Below are 16984 nucleotides of genomic sequence, written 5' to 3'. Positions count from 1 at the left end.
CTGGCAGGGCTGCACTCCTCACCACCACCATGCAGTGCTGGCCAGAGCCACACATTGTATGGTGCTGGTGTTTGTGCGGGCCCTGAAGGCAGCCGCTGCTGGCAGTGGGGGGCTGTGCACCATGGGAGGAGTGTGTGGGGGGTCTCCACACCTCCGTCACAGCCCAGACACCCACACCCTGCCCCATAACCCCACCTCCCACTTATAGACCCCAACATACCCTATTGCCACCCCCCCCAAGACACCTCCCACCCCCACTCCCCATTTTGGGAGTGTGTTGGACTTGTTTTTAAGTGCTGGACTTGTGTTTAAGTGCTGATTTTTTTTTCTTGCGAGATTTGACAACACTGCTTCAAGCCCCGCTCCCCATGGGTGGCAGCATCGGGATGGGTAGAGGGGGTCTTGACCAACCCAGGGTGCATGAGTTTGTTTGCCTCAGGCCCACTAAAGGGTTAATTTGGCCTTGCCAACAATGAGCATGTGTTGAGTCAGAAGGGTTGGTCTAACTCATGGTGCTTTATGTAAAGTGCCATGAGTTAGACTGGGGAGCTACCCGTATGTCAGCACCCTTTGTAGTAGCCTGGTGAACTGAATACTTTAAGAGTTCTCACCCCCACCTCCATACCATTTGTTATATTCATAACCTCTTGGACTCCACTAAATACTTCAGGGATGGTGTCCTCTTATGTTTGTACAGTGCCTGGTCCAAAGAGACTTCAATCCTAACTGGAGCCTGTAGGCATATGATGATGCATATAGAGGACAATAATGACCTGGCTGTGTCAGCGATGAATAATAGAGAGTTGTCCATGAGGAATCCAGAACCCAAGAATCAGCAGTTGGTAAACATTTTTTCAGTCAAGTACACTGAAGGAGAAGGCCAACTGCAACTTTGCTTTGTTCCTGAGAATTATTCTCAAATGCTGTCTCTGGCAGTGAACATTTTTGGCCCTATACTACTGTATGCAAATACTGGTCTGGGATGTCATTTCTAGGGGTTCCTGACTGTGATTTCACTGTGAAGGCAGGCAAGATCAGGAATCTTGTGTAGATTTGAACATACTATGCACTTCGGAGCTTAGTTCAGCAGTAGCTCATGGTGCTAGGGGATTTGTGACCCTCAGTTACTCTTAAAAGCAGCTGACTCCCCTGCTGCACTCCACAATCCCCCACTACCACATCAGATCTCCATTCATCTGACCGGCACCCAAAATGTTTAATGGTGTGCTCTGAATTGTACTTGCTGGGATTCAGTTCAATATTCCTTAGAAATAGATAGGGACATGGTACACATCACAGCTGTTCGTTCATATAAGCTGCACAAAGCTGCTGCTATAGCTGGATACATTTGGCTTCTATTTTAAAGGTTTTGTTCACCACTGCAGAGGTTGAAAAGGAAAGGGACTATCATACAGGATCTATGCCCGAGTGAATAAATCTGTACTGATTTACATCTGCTGATGTTCTGGCTTAGATCACACTTACTTGGTGAGGAAGTTTAAAAATAATCCAATTACCTCATAATGGGGGCATCTCACAATAATGTAATAATACACAGGGCCCTGCCAATTACCTCCAGAAGCTCCACGCCATTTCTGATATTGCATCATTGCCAAGAGAATGGTGGCGATCCTGTGGTAATGTTATTGAAACAGCTAAAGCACAATTATTGCAGAATTGGCACTTGAGCTCTAACTCCTGTGCCAGTGCCTTAGTCACATGGAGTGCCTGGGGCCCAGATATCAAATGTAGAATATGATTTCTTGCCTTGTTTTTTAAAAATTGATTTCTTTTATCATTATAAGGGGACAAGGAAGAGAACAATATTCACTGGGCACATCTATGCATGCACTTTACTGTTCAGTAAAGTGTCACAGTCTACACATGTGCCACAATTAGTATGCAGTAGATTAATTTACTCTGGCATAGGATAGTCCTATCAGACACAGGTACTATCCAATGGCGGTGTAAATTACTGCATTTAAATGCACGTGTGGATGGTGCCATTGGGGTTAGTTTACTCCATCTCAAATTGTGCCAAAGTTTATTCAGTTGCGTTATTGCACGTGTAGATTAGGGTTGCCAACTCTCTTTGAATCTATCCCAGGAGGTTTCATCACCTGATGTAGTGACCTTAATGACTTTACATCAGGAAGGCAAATCCACATTACTGTTACATTTTAAAAACCCACTGGGCAACTGTATAAATCAGATTCAACATTTAATATTTATTTTCATGAATGCCCTATCATTTATCTCCCAAGTGACTCTCAGCAGTCTCCTGGAGGTTTATCTCTAATTCCTGGAGACTCCAGGGCAATCCTGGAGGGTTGGCAACCCTAGTGTAGACATGCCCACTGAGTGTAGATAAAAAGTCAAGTATTTTTAGGACCATTCTGTATTAGTGTTTTGCTCTTTTAGTTGGTAAAAGAACTGAGCCTGGTCTAAAGAGATAGCTTGCAATGGTCTTTCAGCATGAAAAAGCATCCCTCTTGCCCCACCCTTTATATGGGATGGTGCCACTTATAAAAGTGCCTGGCAACTGGACTAGACAGATAAGCTCAGTGCCAGAAAAGGGCTGCCTAAGTTATGACTTAGGAACTTCACACTGCTTGGTCTTGTCCAAAGAAGGAACTAATTGACGGAGTTATATAAAACCACCCAAACATGTCTCAGAGCACGATCCCCATACAGAGGCAGTGTTTGAAAATACTGAGACATCGCTCCTTTGTAGAGAGCATTTGTTTCTAGTGTCCATTGCAATGTTTTCTCTTGTATAAGTTGGAAAAAAAAGGAGAGTGGGAATGCCTCACTTTTCCAAAAGAATTGTATAGTTCAGTAGCCATACACATCTTAACAACTGGAGCCAGAGTCTGCATAGCACAGAACACCCTCTGCACTTGTTGAAGCCAGTGGGACGTACCAGTTCTCAGTATTTTACCAGACGTAGCAACAACAGTTTAGATGCTCAACATATGGGCAGAGGAAATGTGAGGAGTTTTATGCCAGTCTGCCATTCAAGAGACATGTCTGCCAAAGACAACTTCCCATCTCAGAACTGCATTCAAAGGGTCTATAGTACAACCAGGCCGGAGTTCCCTAAAACTTCAGTTGTTCATCAAAATGTAATCAATATGGTAATATGAACAAGAAGTTTTGAAAACATTTTATGACATGTTTTCTCCTTTGCAGTCACCCCTTTTTAATATTAGCTCTTGAGTTAGGTGACTCATGGCCCCAATTCTTCTTTATCAATTTATTACTTTTCTTATAAACAGGTTAATGGGAACAAGGGAATAGGTAAATAAGCCCTGGTGAATCTTGTATATAGGCAGAAGAGCATTAGGAGTAAAGTTATCAGGTGATTTAATTGAGATCACACTAAAAAACACATCCCTGTTGCATAAGGAGAATCTTCTTCTCCACTTCTAGTGGGTTCCTCCCAAATCAGCTTGCAGAAGTTAAATCAGTGCGGCTTAATGACAGCCCTGAAAATTGAAATTTCTATCCCATGGGAAATGTTGACACTTGGGCATTTTTCCTTCCAAATCAGGGTGAGCTTGTTGGCAGAATAAAAAGTATGAATAATTTATGTCCAACGATGTCAAAATGCTGTGGTTCAATGAGTTTTTCGGAAACATTTCTCAACGTTCCCAAATGACAAATTTTGTTTCAGTTCAGTTAAGTGTTGAACTGCCCCTTCCTGTGCTCCTAGACTGCTCTGTGAGAATTGCAGCCCAGATACTTCATATCCTCATTCCTCTCTAGGCTTCCTGCCGAGGCTTCATGCTCCTAATCACGGGCCCATCAAAGTTCATCCAGAGGTGACAGCAGAGCATATTAGAAAAGATTTGTCTGGTTTAGGAATGTGGCCCATAGAGAAGACCATAGGCTAGAAGGGCTGAACTATATATTCCACAAGGGTCCACACTAGGAGCTCAGGAAGACACCAATTCATGGCAAACTGACCTGAAACAAAATCTTTCAATTCAGTTCAATAAAATCAAGTGGTTTTTTGGTTTGGGATGAAGCAACCTGATGTGAAACATTTCAGATTGATTTTCCCACCAGGAAATCTTCCCAACATAAAATAATAAAAACAGCAGCAAAATCAACATTTACCCATGGAATAGAAATTACACTTGTTAAAAAAAAATATAGCAAATTTCCAGTCAGTTCTCTACCTAGTATTACTTCTAGACATTCAGGGTTAAAGGGTTGGTGGTACAAATGGTACTCCAAATGTACAGGTATTGGCTTTGATTTTAGCTGTAATCTCAGTAATCCCTTTGTATTTATATTTGATTAGTATGAAGTCCTCATGTGATTCATCCTTGCAGTTTGATTCCTATTATTCCTACAGGCCTATAGGAACAGGACTATATTAGAAGAAATTTGAGCGGTGACAGTGCACGTGATTCTCCATTAATTACATAAACAATTAGAACTGATACCACACATCACTATTATTCTCTCTCTCTCTTTATATATACACATTTAAGATAAACATATATGAAGTCTACTACATAACCATGAATACAACCATCTTCCCACCAAGTCTCATTATTCAGGCACAATCAAATATGTTGCAGTTAAACAGGATCAAAGCTATTCTAAAATCTCTTGTCCTGCAGTATACATTTGGTCCTACCCTAGCCTACCCAGTCCTTTGAGTTACTGTACCTTTTGTTTCTGGCCAAGGCATTCAGTGATTGGTACGAGTAATGTTAAATGCCTGTTCTTCATCACCTCTTTGTATGGATCCCCTTGACTTTTGCAGATTGTCCTTTCCCAGGTCAGAGGGAGAGCTACTTGGAAAACACTAGAAATTGTTCACAGGAAATTTTGGAAGAATTTTATCAAGTATTTCAGTTTTCTATGACATTCTTGTTGCTTTAAAAGCTAAAAATGTGACAGATTTGAAGTGACTGATTTCGGTAAAAAAAAAAAATTCAAGTGTTGTGACTGTTCAAAAATCATTTTTATTGAAAAACTGGGGGGAAATTCTAAAAAAAAGAAACACTTTTTCATTAACATTTTCATTTTTGATGAAAAGCCACTTTTTAACTAAAGCATGTTTGGGTTAAAATATTTTGACCAAGATCTAGCAGAGCCCTTATGACTTTCTCCCATTAGATTGAAGTAATGCAGGGCTGATTTTCTTTAATCAGATACCTGGTAGTAGGCATGGCATGGCAGGCTGGGCTGTTTTAGCTCTCTGTATACTACTATCAATAAAGCAGAATGAAGTAAAGGGTTTCAACACTGTCCTGGAGGGCTGGAGTGAACTGGGAGCTGAAGTCAAGAAAACCAGTCCTGGATGGGAGATTTGATGCAGAAAAGGACTTCTGCATCGGTCACGTGTGAAAATGTTGCCACCTGACTCCAGGTTTGTAAGAAGCTCTCTTCCTTAGCCTGCTTGGTTTTGTGTGGCTGTGGTTACAGTTGAATGTTGTTCAAATAATTTTTCAGCTGTATGAGGAGGCGTCATATATTCAAGTAACAGTCAGTGTGACCTTTGCCAGGATATCCTTGATCGGTGCCTTGTTAAATGAGACAGTGAGGCTCAGTCGGACAAAATAACAATCTCCAAACTCCTGTTAGACCCAAGACTTGTGGAGAATAAAAACAGGCTGAATGGGTCCTATTTCACCCCTGTTTGTGTCAGTTCTCTGCCCCTCCTCCCATCCTAGACTCAGACAGAGAGAACATGGGAATGCCAGACTATCCCAAGAACAGCCCCTGACCCTCTCTCTACAAGAAAACTCTGCAACCAGGACATGTGCCTTTCAGGCCCTGACTGCTACATCAAGCCTGTGCTTTACATTCGCATCTTCTCCATGCAAGATATTTTTTAAAATACCATTTCACATAGGCTAGATGGACACCCGTCAATTCAGTTGTCATCCCTAGGGATGGGCCAGAACTGGAATCTGTTTTCAGAAGGCTTCACACTCTCTGGGGGCTCAGAACCCCCTGGATTGGGATTTTGGTTTATGAAGCTAAAGCCTGATCATTGGCATCCTGAGCCACCTCAAACAATAGGCTGGAGCAAGGTGTTTCATCTCATACATCTAGAGGTGTAAGCAGACAGTTCTGTGCCCTGGGTGGCAGTGCATGGAGCAGAAGCCAGTGCTAAGCTGGTGGCAGTAGTGGGGTGGCAGCGGTGGCTGCTATTTTAATGCCCTGCCTAAGTTAGCACTGGGGGCTGGTCACCCTCCTTCAGCTACAGTACTGCCTACATCTGCCTTCTTTGGCTAGGTACAGACAGTCAAAGAGCCTGAGGCTGAATCAATTCAGTCTTTGCAGGTTAGTCTAAAATGCACAGATTAAATTGAAACAGAAGTGAACAGACACTTACCTTTGAATCAGGAAATGCAGCCACATGCCTGCAGTGGCTCAGGGCAAAAGCTGGAGGGTGCTATACTACAGTTCTCTGGCTGTGTGTTCACTTCCTCTTCCTGCTGCCCCTGAGGTCTCTGGGATTTGCAATCCAGAATTACAGGATCAGGACTCTGCAGGGTTGTTCATCACTTCCTCTTCCAGGTGCCTCTGGGATTTGTAGTCCACAGTTGTAGCCAGCTGAAAGTTTGAGTGGGGAAAGGGATGTGTAACATCCACCCCCCCAGATCCTAGCTGGGGTTTGCTGGGGGGAGCAGTTCCCCTGCCCTTGCAGACTGGGCTGCATCCCTAGCTGTGCTTGTGTTCCCCACCCTGCTTTGTCAATTTGCCCTCACTGCTGCAGGGGCAGGGGCAGCCCTGCTCTCTAGAACAGACAGCACAGCCCTGCCCAGGGCTGCAAAGCATGTTGGGATGCTGGAGGATTTAACCTGAACCAGGAAGGGGTCTGGGACAGAAATTTCATAAACCAGTTTGATCCAAATCAGTTAAGTCTGATACTACATTCAACCAGGTTTATCTTAAACCAGTTTCAGCCATTGTGAAAGTAGTTTATGTGCACTGAGCTTCTGTTCTGTTACAGGTTTAAAACAGTTTCTGATCACTTAAACCTGTTTATGTGTAATGTCTGTCCCTAGCCAATATGTCAGCAGATCCCACTGTTCAGGAAAAGACAGGGCTTTTCTCCCACACCAGTTTTTAAAAAACCTTCTGCTTTGCTTACTCCATTGAGGTCAGAAGTATTTCTCCTATTCCAGGCAGTACTTGACGCTGATATGTGGCATTATGAACTACTGATATTTTTCTTCTGTCCTCAACTGTACTTAACTTTGGGCTTTTGCTAGTGCCGTGATTTTTCAGTACCTTTTACCCAGTAGTTTTCTTATTTGTATGGAATCTCATGTGTCTCAGCCTGAGGGTTGTTCATAGTGAAATCAGTGTTTGCTGTTTTGTTTTTCAGTGATTCAGTGAGCTTAGCTGTGGTGAAAAGTTTGAGAGCCTAGTTAAACTCTCAAGGTCTTTTTTCTTCTGTGTAGCTATATAAGTGATATGGTCATGTAAGTAGCATCAGTGTTCAAATTCTGTCATCCTCTCTGGGACAAATTATGCCTTTAATTGTACTCTTGATTGAAGTTAATGTGAGTCTCCTACTGTGAGTTCCTTCAGGCTGTGGGTTTTCAATATTCTTTACTCACAGTCGCGCTGCTATTGCTTTTGTAAGTGGTATTGGATCCTTTCTACTGCATCTCAGATGCCAATCTGTGCCCTTTTCCCCTCTTGACATCTATTCTAATACTACAAGTACTAGTGACCTTGCTTTACCTTATTTATAAAATGCACACTATTTTCTTTTCTCTACTCAGTTGGTACCAAACCATCGTCATAACAAGCTGGCATTAAATGCTATGCAAAAAAACTTTGTATGAGCTTTATGCTTCCTTTACAACTGTCTATGCTGATAACAGCAATTGAAACCAAGCTGTCTTAACTGTTTGGGGAGAGGGCTAAGATGCATTTCAGCAGCTGTGTTTGTACTGGAACCATCACACTGGCCCAACATAGGACTTTTGTTATGTACTGGCGGTTGTTAGTGATAAAGGGGAAAATTTATTTTCATGAAAGTACCAGACAACAGAGCATATAACTTTAAGGTGAAAGAAATAGCACTCATATCTGTAGAACATACTGTCTTCTCCTCTGGCTTTTACATGTATCCCTTGTGTTCCGTTTTGCAGTTGCACATTCAGACCCATTTCTCTGCAAACTGATATTCTATTTTAATTGTGTGTGTAACCAATTAGAAGGACAACATAAATACACATTAACATGCTGGTACTGACATCAGAAAAGATCTTATTTACCGGCCTGATGATTTGGCTACAGTTCTGTATGCTGTGGCGTAGAAGAGCCCACAATGAACAAGATGATGAACCTTTCACTTCCTGGGCTGATATGTTTACTAGATATCTGCGAGCAGTGTTGGTGTTGGGTCTCTGCCTCAAACCAGAGTTCCCCATTTAAGGTGTTTCAGAATAGCTTCAGCATCTTGGGTGTTTTCTGAGAGCAGACTCCTCCTAGCTTCAGCAAGTAGCAATGTGACTACTGGCTGGAGATTCAAGGTGCGGACAGAAGTAAAGCTCCCAGGTCTAAATCACAGCGATTTACAGAAAGCACCATGAGTTAGACTGATCCTCTGGTTGGGAGGGTGGGGAATAGAGCTCCAATTTGTGTCTCTGCAGCCTCTTCCCCTTACTCTGCCCCCACTCTCCCCAGCCCCCGTTCTGTCTCAGCTCCAATCCACCTGCACTGGCTGGGCAACCCCCAGAACCAGCTCCTTCCTCTCCCTTCCCCCCGCCCTCTCATTGTGAAAACAGTGCAGGGAGTAAGCAGTGCTTGACTGCATTAGCCAGCCCCTCTCTTGTCACGCAGACACAAGTTAATGAAGGTGCTCTGCTTTGGAAAAGCATGTAATGCAATGAGGGTTCGGATTGTCGTAGGACCGGGACCTTGTAAAACACTCTGCAGCCATGCATTTGTGTTGGGTCACAGCTGTGAGCACTTTCAGGGGCCAGATCAAGCAAAACTTGTCACTTCTGTCCACACCTTCTGAGATTTGAAAAGGAATAAAATAGCTGTGAACCCCATAGGTTTCCATGTGGACCAGGCCAGAAGAGATCAAATACTGAGTAGAGGTCAAGGAAAACTCTTATAGGAAATAAAACTATAAGGGGGCTGTACTGCAGCTGCACATATAGCAACGGACAATCCAAAAGGGGTGTGGAGGCCTCCTAACCATCTCCTTTGGCAAAACAGCTGTGTTTGCTATACATCCAGCATTGTCTCAGTGCTTTTCCGTACACAAGTCAAAAGGAAGGAGCAGAGACGTTGGATGCTGTGTACCACCTGCCATCAACCACAGCCCTCAGCATGTACAGCTCGCTTACCCATGATTTATGGAATAATTTTCACATCTTCTTATCTGAGTTGCAAAGGTTTCAACCCTGCTTTGCACAAAAGGAACAAAGGGCAACTCTGTGGCTTACACAGCAACAGCCTTCCTATTGTCTGGGCTGTAAGGAAATCAAGCTTGTACACCAATGATTTGCCTCCAAACAGAATGATTTCCAACCTAACATGACTGTGGGGTCTTTTTGAAATTTAGACATGGATCTGAATTGAATCTGTTGTATCTTGAGTCCATAGCTGCCTTTAAATGGTCACTGTTTGGGATGTAGACAAAAATTCAAAAGTTCGGGGCTCAGGCTTAAAGATAAGGTAGTTATCTGAGCTCCCTTAAACACGTCTGGTCTTCAAAAGAAGGCAGGGAGCCTTATATGGACAAACTCATCCTTGCTGTATCTGCTGCTTTCTGCCTTGCTGTGGCTGGAACTGGGACTGATGAGGGATTTGTCTCCCAACCTCCCAGATTTTTGAAGCTTCCCTTTGCTATACATGTTAATGACCCACCAGGGAGTACAGAGCTGTGTTTTCTAATGTCATGTTTTTTTGAGAAGGTTGAACGGAAGTTTGGTTTGAGTTCTGGGCAATTTTTTATCCAAACCACTTGCCCTGTCTCTCCTGTAATATTTTGTGAGACATACCCTTTGGTTGTCAAGCATGATGACCCCTGCAATTAAAAATATGTTATAGGCAGAGTAATATAAGTGCATCCTGGGGCTACAAAATGAAATGCAATATCTGGGGGGCTTCAACTGCCTATTTAAACAAACAATTCACTGTATATAATAAATAGTATTAGGTTTTATCCACATCCTGCTATTGATGCATTTGCATTTTGAGAACACGGTCATTTTTTCTAGCTGTGTTTTTAAACAAGCTTGAAAGATTCACATTCATGGGTAATGAATATTTGCAGTAAAGGGAAACTGCAAAATTTTAGTGTAGCAATGGGATTTGTAGTGCTATAGCAATGGGAAGCATTGTGAATGGAAATAATTGAAGTAACATCTCTGTCATCGTTGAACAATCCCAAAACTCATTGAAGGAGAAAGTATTTGCATTGTGTGCTGTTTCAGCCACAGATACAACACAAACTAGGTTAAAATATCTTGAGCTGGTTGTTTTGGTTACTTGACCTTTTGGCTTAAATTAGAATCATATGAATATGATTTTAACCAGCTGAATATCTTACCCATGCTTTACCATGAATGATATCCTACCCTTGGTATCGATGGCATCAGTGACCCAGCAGGTCTTTGCTGTTGTAACAACTTCTAATATTTCCATTTAAAATTTCAGAAACAGCCAGACAAGAAGGGGTATATAGTGATAGCTTTTTAAAATGTTTTTATTATAGAGCAAACAATTCCTAGTTGGAGAGAGTTGTGTGATTTGAACAGGAGATTGGAATCACACAAGTTCTAACCTTGTACTGACATCTCAGTTTTAAGCTCTGACACTGTAATACAGATGTTTCAAATCATAATATGCATGTGTATGTTGGCTGCCAGTTCACTAACATTTATTTAACCCAAAAGCTCTACAGGGTTGATCTGAAGCTGCTGCTGTTTCAATGTGGGAGCCCGGAGCCCGCAGACACTTTAGGCCTGTTGATCTGTAGGCCACTGGAGATAGTGGGTGTGACAGAATGAAGCTTTCTGTTGCCAGGGGTTAAAGATGAGAGGATTTATTCTGCTTACATAGCTTGTCAGAGCCACCTCATTGCAAGCTGGAGAAATCCTCTAGTAAGGGTATGTATGTGGTAGTTTCATAGATTCATAGACATCAGGGGCTAGAAGGGACCTTACAAGATCATCAGGTCCAGCCCCCCTGCACATGGGCAGGAAAGACTGCCGGGGTCAAATGATCATGACCAGAAGGTGGTCATTTTTAGTCAGTTGAGTTGAATTAACTTCTGCATATCAATGTTTTTGTTTAGATTTTGGGATGGAGCATGGTTCAGACATCAATTGTAGCTGTAGTGCATGGTGTGGGACTTGCCAAAAGGGACCATTGATTTGGCCAGTGGCTATGTTGGCCACTCAGCACTAGGTCACTTTATTGGCCAGTGAGTTGGATAAAGGTAGAGGATCTGTTTCTGTATATCGTATACTTCATCATGGATTGATCAGAGTTAAGATACTTCAGAAGCCTGGACTCCTTACCACCGTGACAAGTGCTTGCTAAGAAATGCTTTGCTGGGCAGCTGGTTGAAATTCATTTTCAATAGAAAATTAGATTTACATATTAAAAGTGTTTTGGGCAGTGTACTTTCCATGCATCCTTTTTTTCAGTAGAAAACTGATGGTTTTTTCCCAGTTTTCAGTAGTGTTTGAGTTGCATTGATTCAGTTTTTGGCAAAAGAAAGCCAAACATTTCACAAGAGTTTTTAATGAAAGGACAAGACCTTTCAGACCATCTCCCTTTATCTCCTATTCAGCTCTACATTGCAGATTTGTAAGTAACACAAAATCATGCTAATAAAATCTTAGAGCTGTTTGCTTTGGATGCTGTCAGAAAGATTCATTTTAAGGGGCAGACTTTTTTGCCCTGTATTGGGATGCGATGCTCTGTGATGTATAAAATAATCTTTTTCTCAACATTTGGAATCTTTACTCAAGGCTAGTACTCTCTTCCAGATATATAAACTGTTATCAGCTCAGTAATGAACTGTACAGAGAGGAAGCATGATTTAGTGAATAAGGCACAGCATTAAAGTCAGGAGACCTTGATTCTTTTACCACTTCTCCCATAGACCGACATGGTGTGTGACGTGGAGCAAGTCTCTGGTCTTTCTGCACCTCTGGATCTCATCCATGTGATCTGGGAACATAAGGGTTACCCTACTCATGGTGTGTAGTATAGGGAATTCAATATTTTTGTGGTAGGTTCAAAAGCAGAAGCTGAACTCTGCATACCCTAGTGACTGAAACGCTGCTCAAGAGGAAGAAGCTTGCGGCAAAGGCCTGAGCTAGAGAAATGGCTGGTGTCTCTGAAAAGCTGCAGCAGGTCCCCAGCAGATTAGAGGTGGGAGTTCCTGATATTCACAACTGCAAGAAACCGCCACAACTACTGAGTGGTAGGTTTCAGACAGCCCCAGATTGTGTGTGTTGCTTTCCTGCCAGATGCGGTTTCCTGTGGGGGAGTCAGACCCTAGGATACACCTTCCTCTCGTGATATCCTGTCACATAGCTCCTTCTTCTGCTGACATCTTCTAGTAATCCATCTGAGGTCACTCCATTTGAGCACGATCTCAGATGGACAGTCTGAGGACTCAACCGTCCCTCCGTCAGGACAGGCTGATGTGGAGAGGCCTCCTTCATTCTGCTATTGCTGGCAGCTGGCCTGGCCCTGCCATAGCTTATAGCACGGGCTCCTTACAGCAGGGGCGGGCAATTATTTTGGGTGGAGGACCACTTACTGACTTTTGGCAAGCCATCAAGGGCTGCATGACAGGCAGCCAGGGGCAGATAAATATTAATTTTCTACATTTGTTAGGGGTCCTGTGGGCCAGATGAAATGGCCTGGCGGGCCACGTCTGGCCCGCAGGCTGCATTTTGCCCACCCCTGCCTTAGAGCAAGTCTATAGGGTCTTCCCATCAAGCCCAGAAACACCACTGGGAAACAAGTCCCACTCACTTGCTCTTGCCAGCCACACGCTCAACCTGGCAGTCCAGCAGCCTGTTCAGTTCATGGGGGGAAAAGTGGGGTCTTGCATGTGTTCCCAGTGATCTCGGGGAGCCTGACAGCAGCAATGAGCAGGTGTGGTAGGACCGAATAAGCGGGCCTTGTTTCTCAGCAAGGAGGTATTAGAGGTGGTTTGCATTTATGTTACAATGGCTCTTCTGGCCGCTGCAGCACTACGTAGAGGTCCCTTCAGCACTAGGGCCCTTGCACAAGGGGAGGAAGAGGTCAAAAGTGGAAGGCAAAGATATTGTTCAAGAAGGGACGCAAAGGTGCATCGCAGCTGCGACGCTGACTCAGAAATGTTAAGGCAGCGAGGAATTCCCCAGCAGGAATTCACAGCTGGAGGAAGAGGCAGCTGTTTCAAGCCTGGCTCTAATGTCTCAGACGCCTCACCGGTCCACTTCTGCCCTGCAATAAACAGGACATCAATCACCTGACGACACGCCAAGCTGTTAGACAGGCCAAGCTTGGTGAAAAAGTGTGTGAGACGGAGTCCAGCGCTGCCTGACGCCACCACCTGGTTTTTATTTACAAGCTGGACAGTATGTGAAAGCCTCCATATCTGTCTTTTCAGCCTTATTGCGGGTCACTAGGAAAGCAAGCAACCACTCGGAGATAACGGGGGGAGGGGAATCCCTAAATTCAGAGGCACATAGGAAATTACTTACATAGCCTGTTAGCTAGCCAGGTAAAGGCGGACTGGGTGGGTTCTCAGAGCATGGGAAGCACCATGAACTTGGAGCTGGTGTCCAGGTACTCAGGGGTATGTCTTTATAGTACAAGGTAGTGCTATGCAGAGGTACTTGGGCTATATGTGCATTAGCTCTTGAATCAGGATCAGAGAACTCGTGTTTATATGCTGCCTCTCCAAACATTTATTAGACCAGGTGCATGTGAACAAGGTTACACGGCTTCTGGTTCAGGAGCTAGCGCACACATCTCTGCACAGCACTATCTTGTATCCATGGTCTCCCCACCTTCCCGCTGAAGGGTCTTGGGCAGGTCAGACCACTGGGCTGCTCTGCCAAAGACTTTAGCTTCCAATGGGTTACAAAGGGAAAGAACAGTCTCGCTGCAGTCCTGCACAGTCTAGGGCCATTGCCAAATTGCAATTCTCTGCCGTGACCAGCACACTACCCCCGGCCCAAGAGAAGCCCTCTGCACTGTACTCCTTGCCATATCTTTGGGGATACTCCTACATGTCTGACTCACACGAGTCTTATCAGTCTGCATTCATTAATGTTGGTGAGGCAGTCAGTTCCTCCAGTGCTTGGAGGTGTAGAGACACTCCAGGGATGGTTAGCAATACAGCATTTCTAGAAACGCATTATGACATGCATCAAAAATAACAAACCTTACACTCCCCATATGCTTATGGGACTGCACATGCATTTAGCAGAAGGAAGATGCACCCTCTTATAATGAACTGAATGTGGCATAATAAGGAGAGAGGGGAGTAGTCACTGGCTAACCCAGAAGCAATACAGAGTCCTTGGTTCCATTAGATGTTAACTTTGCCCATTTTTTTTTTTTTACAGGGCTCACTACATGCCTGTATTGCACAAAATACATGTGCGTCTGGAAAGAAAAGTAAATGGAGCAAGATGGTGACCTGAGAACTTCCCATCGTGGTACCTGGCTTGCAGAGGACAGCAGCTGTGGAGATTGGGTACAGTGCCCTTTTTGTACAGTTTTGGAGCTGCACATGAAAAGATCCGACAGCTTTCTGTTCTGGGACTGCTGAGCCCACCACAGGACAGGCATCTAAAATTCGCCTCATGCTGGTAACGGGAAGAATCAAGTTAGCTGATGATCTGGATACTGACAGTTATAAAGAGCCAAAAATGACTGCTAAAGGATTTACCTACAGATGACCTGAGATTTTGGATTGTCATTCCACTTTATGGGATAAATCATAATCTTGCCTAATTCCTGCTCAAGCGATGTTTCCATTTTGGAACTGGCAAAGATTAAAGTCTCATTCCTTTATTGTTGTCATGCCTCTGTGCCTTATCTAGCAGTCAAGAAGTAGCCATGCTTCCCATGTTGAACTTCAAAAGAATGTTTTCATAGGAAACAGGCCGGATAACATTAGGGAGGTGCCAATGTATTTTTAGGTTACAGGAGATGACGGATGACTTCTGAACAACCTAATATTCATCCCAGTCGGCAGTTAAATTAGTTTCTGCACCTTGCCATCTCCCCACAATTGCTGGTTTTAACGCTGCCGCTCTCACTACTTGATTTGCCTTTAAAGATCACAGTCTTATGGCATCAAAATCAATGTTAGAATTTCTGGTGATTTCCTGAGACTAGAATTTGCTCCTAGGGAAGTGTTGGCCGAAGCAGTGGTACTGAGCAAGGCCTTTCTTTGGAACCACTGCCAGAAACAGAAGAAAGAAAGGCCTGTGCTGAATTAAAAGCTACCATTTAAGGTCCCTGACTGAATGCCCTTTGCCTTCCATGAGTGATTTTCTTTTAAGAACCTGGGTGTTGAGCAAATCTGAATTATGGGAAGAGCTGATCTTCCCTGGGGTTAGCACATTTCCAGGATCAAGAAGACACCTGTGGGGGGGAAGAGGCTGGGTGAGGGGGAAGAAGGGGAGGGGGGCGTATGATTGTGGTGGGGCAGTGATATGCCTGTGCCCTGCCTCTGCCCCTCACTCCGATGCCCCTGTCCCCCAGCTCTGCCAGTGCCCCTCGCTCCTGACCCACAACCAGAGATGACTGTAGGGGGGTGCAGAGCCCCGGGCAAATCAGCCTGTGCAAGGCCCCTTTGACACTGCGAGGGACGGGGCTGTAGCTGCTCTGCCTGGCTCCCACCCAGCTCTGTGCAGCCCCCCAAAGCACGGGGCCTGGGGCAGTTGCCCTGATTTGCCCTCCCAAAGGACGACCCTGTCTGCAGCCCCCTGTACCTTAGCCCTGCTGGTGCCCCTCACTCCCAACCTGCAGCCCCTGCTCCACAGCCCTGAGAGTGCCCCTCACTCCCAATCCAGAGCCCCCATCCCCCCCCAGCCCTACTGCCCATGCAGCTCCATGCACAGAGCCCGTGTGCACAGCACGTGACCCCCAACAGCCAATCACCTTGCCCGCTGCTCCCAGCCCCAAGCATCCAAGCTGCTCCTGCCCGGGAAAAGCAGAGGCAGAGCAAAGACCTGGACATTTACTCACTTTTTAAAAGCCCGCTTGGACACAAAGACGGGGGGCCAGAAAAGAGGACATGTCCAGGAAAACCCGGATGTATCTTCCCATACTGACCAAAGGTAATTTTTGTATGGAATCCTCAGATCATGCAAATTAATGCAGCTTTATTGATATTAATGAGCTATATTAATGCAGTGGGATTTGGCCAATTATCTGTAACAACAGCTGACCCCAGTGGCTACTAACTACTGGGCCACGTGCAGGAAATAAGTCATTCACTTCCTGAGCAATCCAGTATCAGTACGTGAGCCATTGTGTTTGCTTGACACTGTTACTACACTTGGGGGCTATTAGCCTAGATATAGACCATACAGAAGTTAAAACAATGGCAGGCTCCAGTGTCTTATTTACAGTAGCGCTCTCCACTAAGGTAGTTTGATTAGTGGTAGCCATGATAAGAAATGTTAAGGGGAAAAGACTATTGACTACACAACCTTCGATGTTTCTTAATACGTCACTGCCACCGTCAACGCGCAGTTGAGGCTGCCTTTCACAGAGATGGCTATTTTGAATAAATCACCAGCCATTTTCACAAACTGATGCTTCACCTCTGACTGAGCCCAATGGGTTCACATAGAAAAGCCCCAAGACCCGCTGTTCTGTTCTCAGAATTCCTGGTTTACTACGCTTCTTTTTCTGAGTTTCCTTTCCATAAGTATGATCACTACAGCCTGTGATCACTTTTGTGTGACAAGACAGACAGCTGTTTTGAAACAGGCCTGTAAAAGCTTTA

At 44.4% G+C, this 16984-nt stretch overlaps 1 long non-coding RNA gene across 1 annotated transcript in view; it reads left to right on the top strand.

The window, feature by feature from the left end:
* Positions 1–15041, top strand: part of LOC109280938 (uncharacterized) — a 55774-nt gene extending 40733 nt beyond the window's left edge. Inside the window, exon 2 of the long non-coding RNA XR_002087429.2 lies at positions 14586–15041. This is a non-coding gene — a long non-coding RNA (uncharacterized LOC109280938). The remainder of the gene's footprint in view (positions 1–14585) is intronic.
* The last annotated feature ends 1943 nt before the right edge of the window (positions 15042–16984 follow it).

This window comes from Alligator mississippiensis, chromosome 9 (assembly GCF_030867095.1).
Source record: "Alligator mississippiensis isolate rAllMis1 chromosome 9, rAllMis1, whole genome shotgun sequence".
Lineage (NCBI taxonomy): Eukaryota > Metazoa > Chordata > Crocodylia > Alligatoridae > Alligator > Alligator mississippiensis.
The sequence above is the reverse complement of the archived record's forward strand: the minus strand, read 5'-3'. Positions and strand labels throughout refer to the sequence as shown.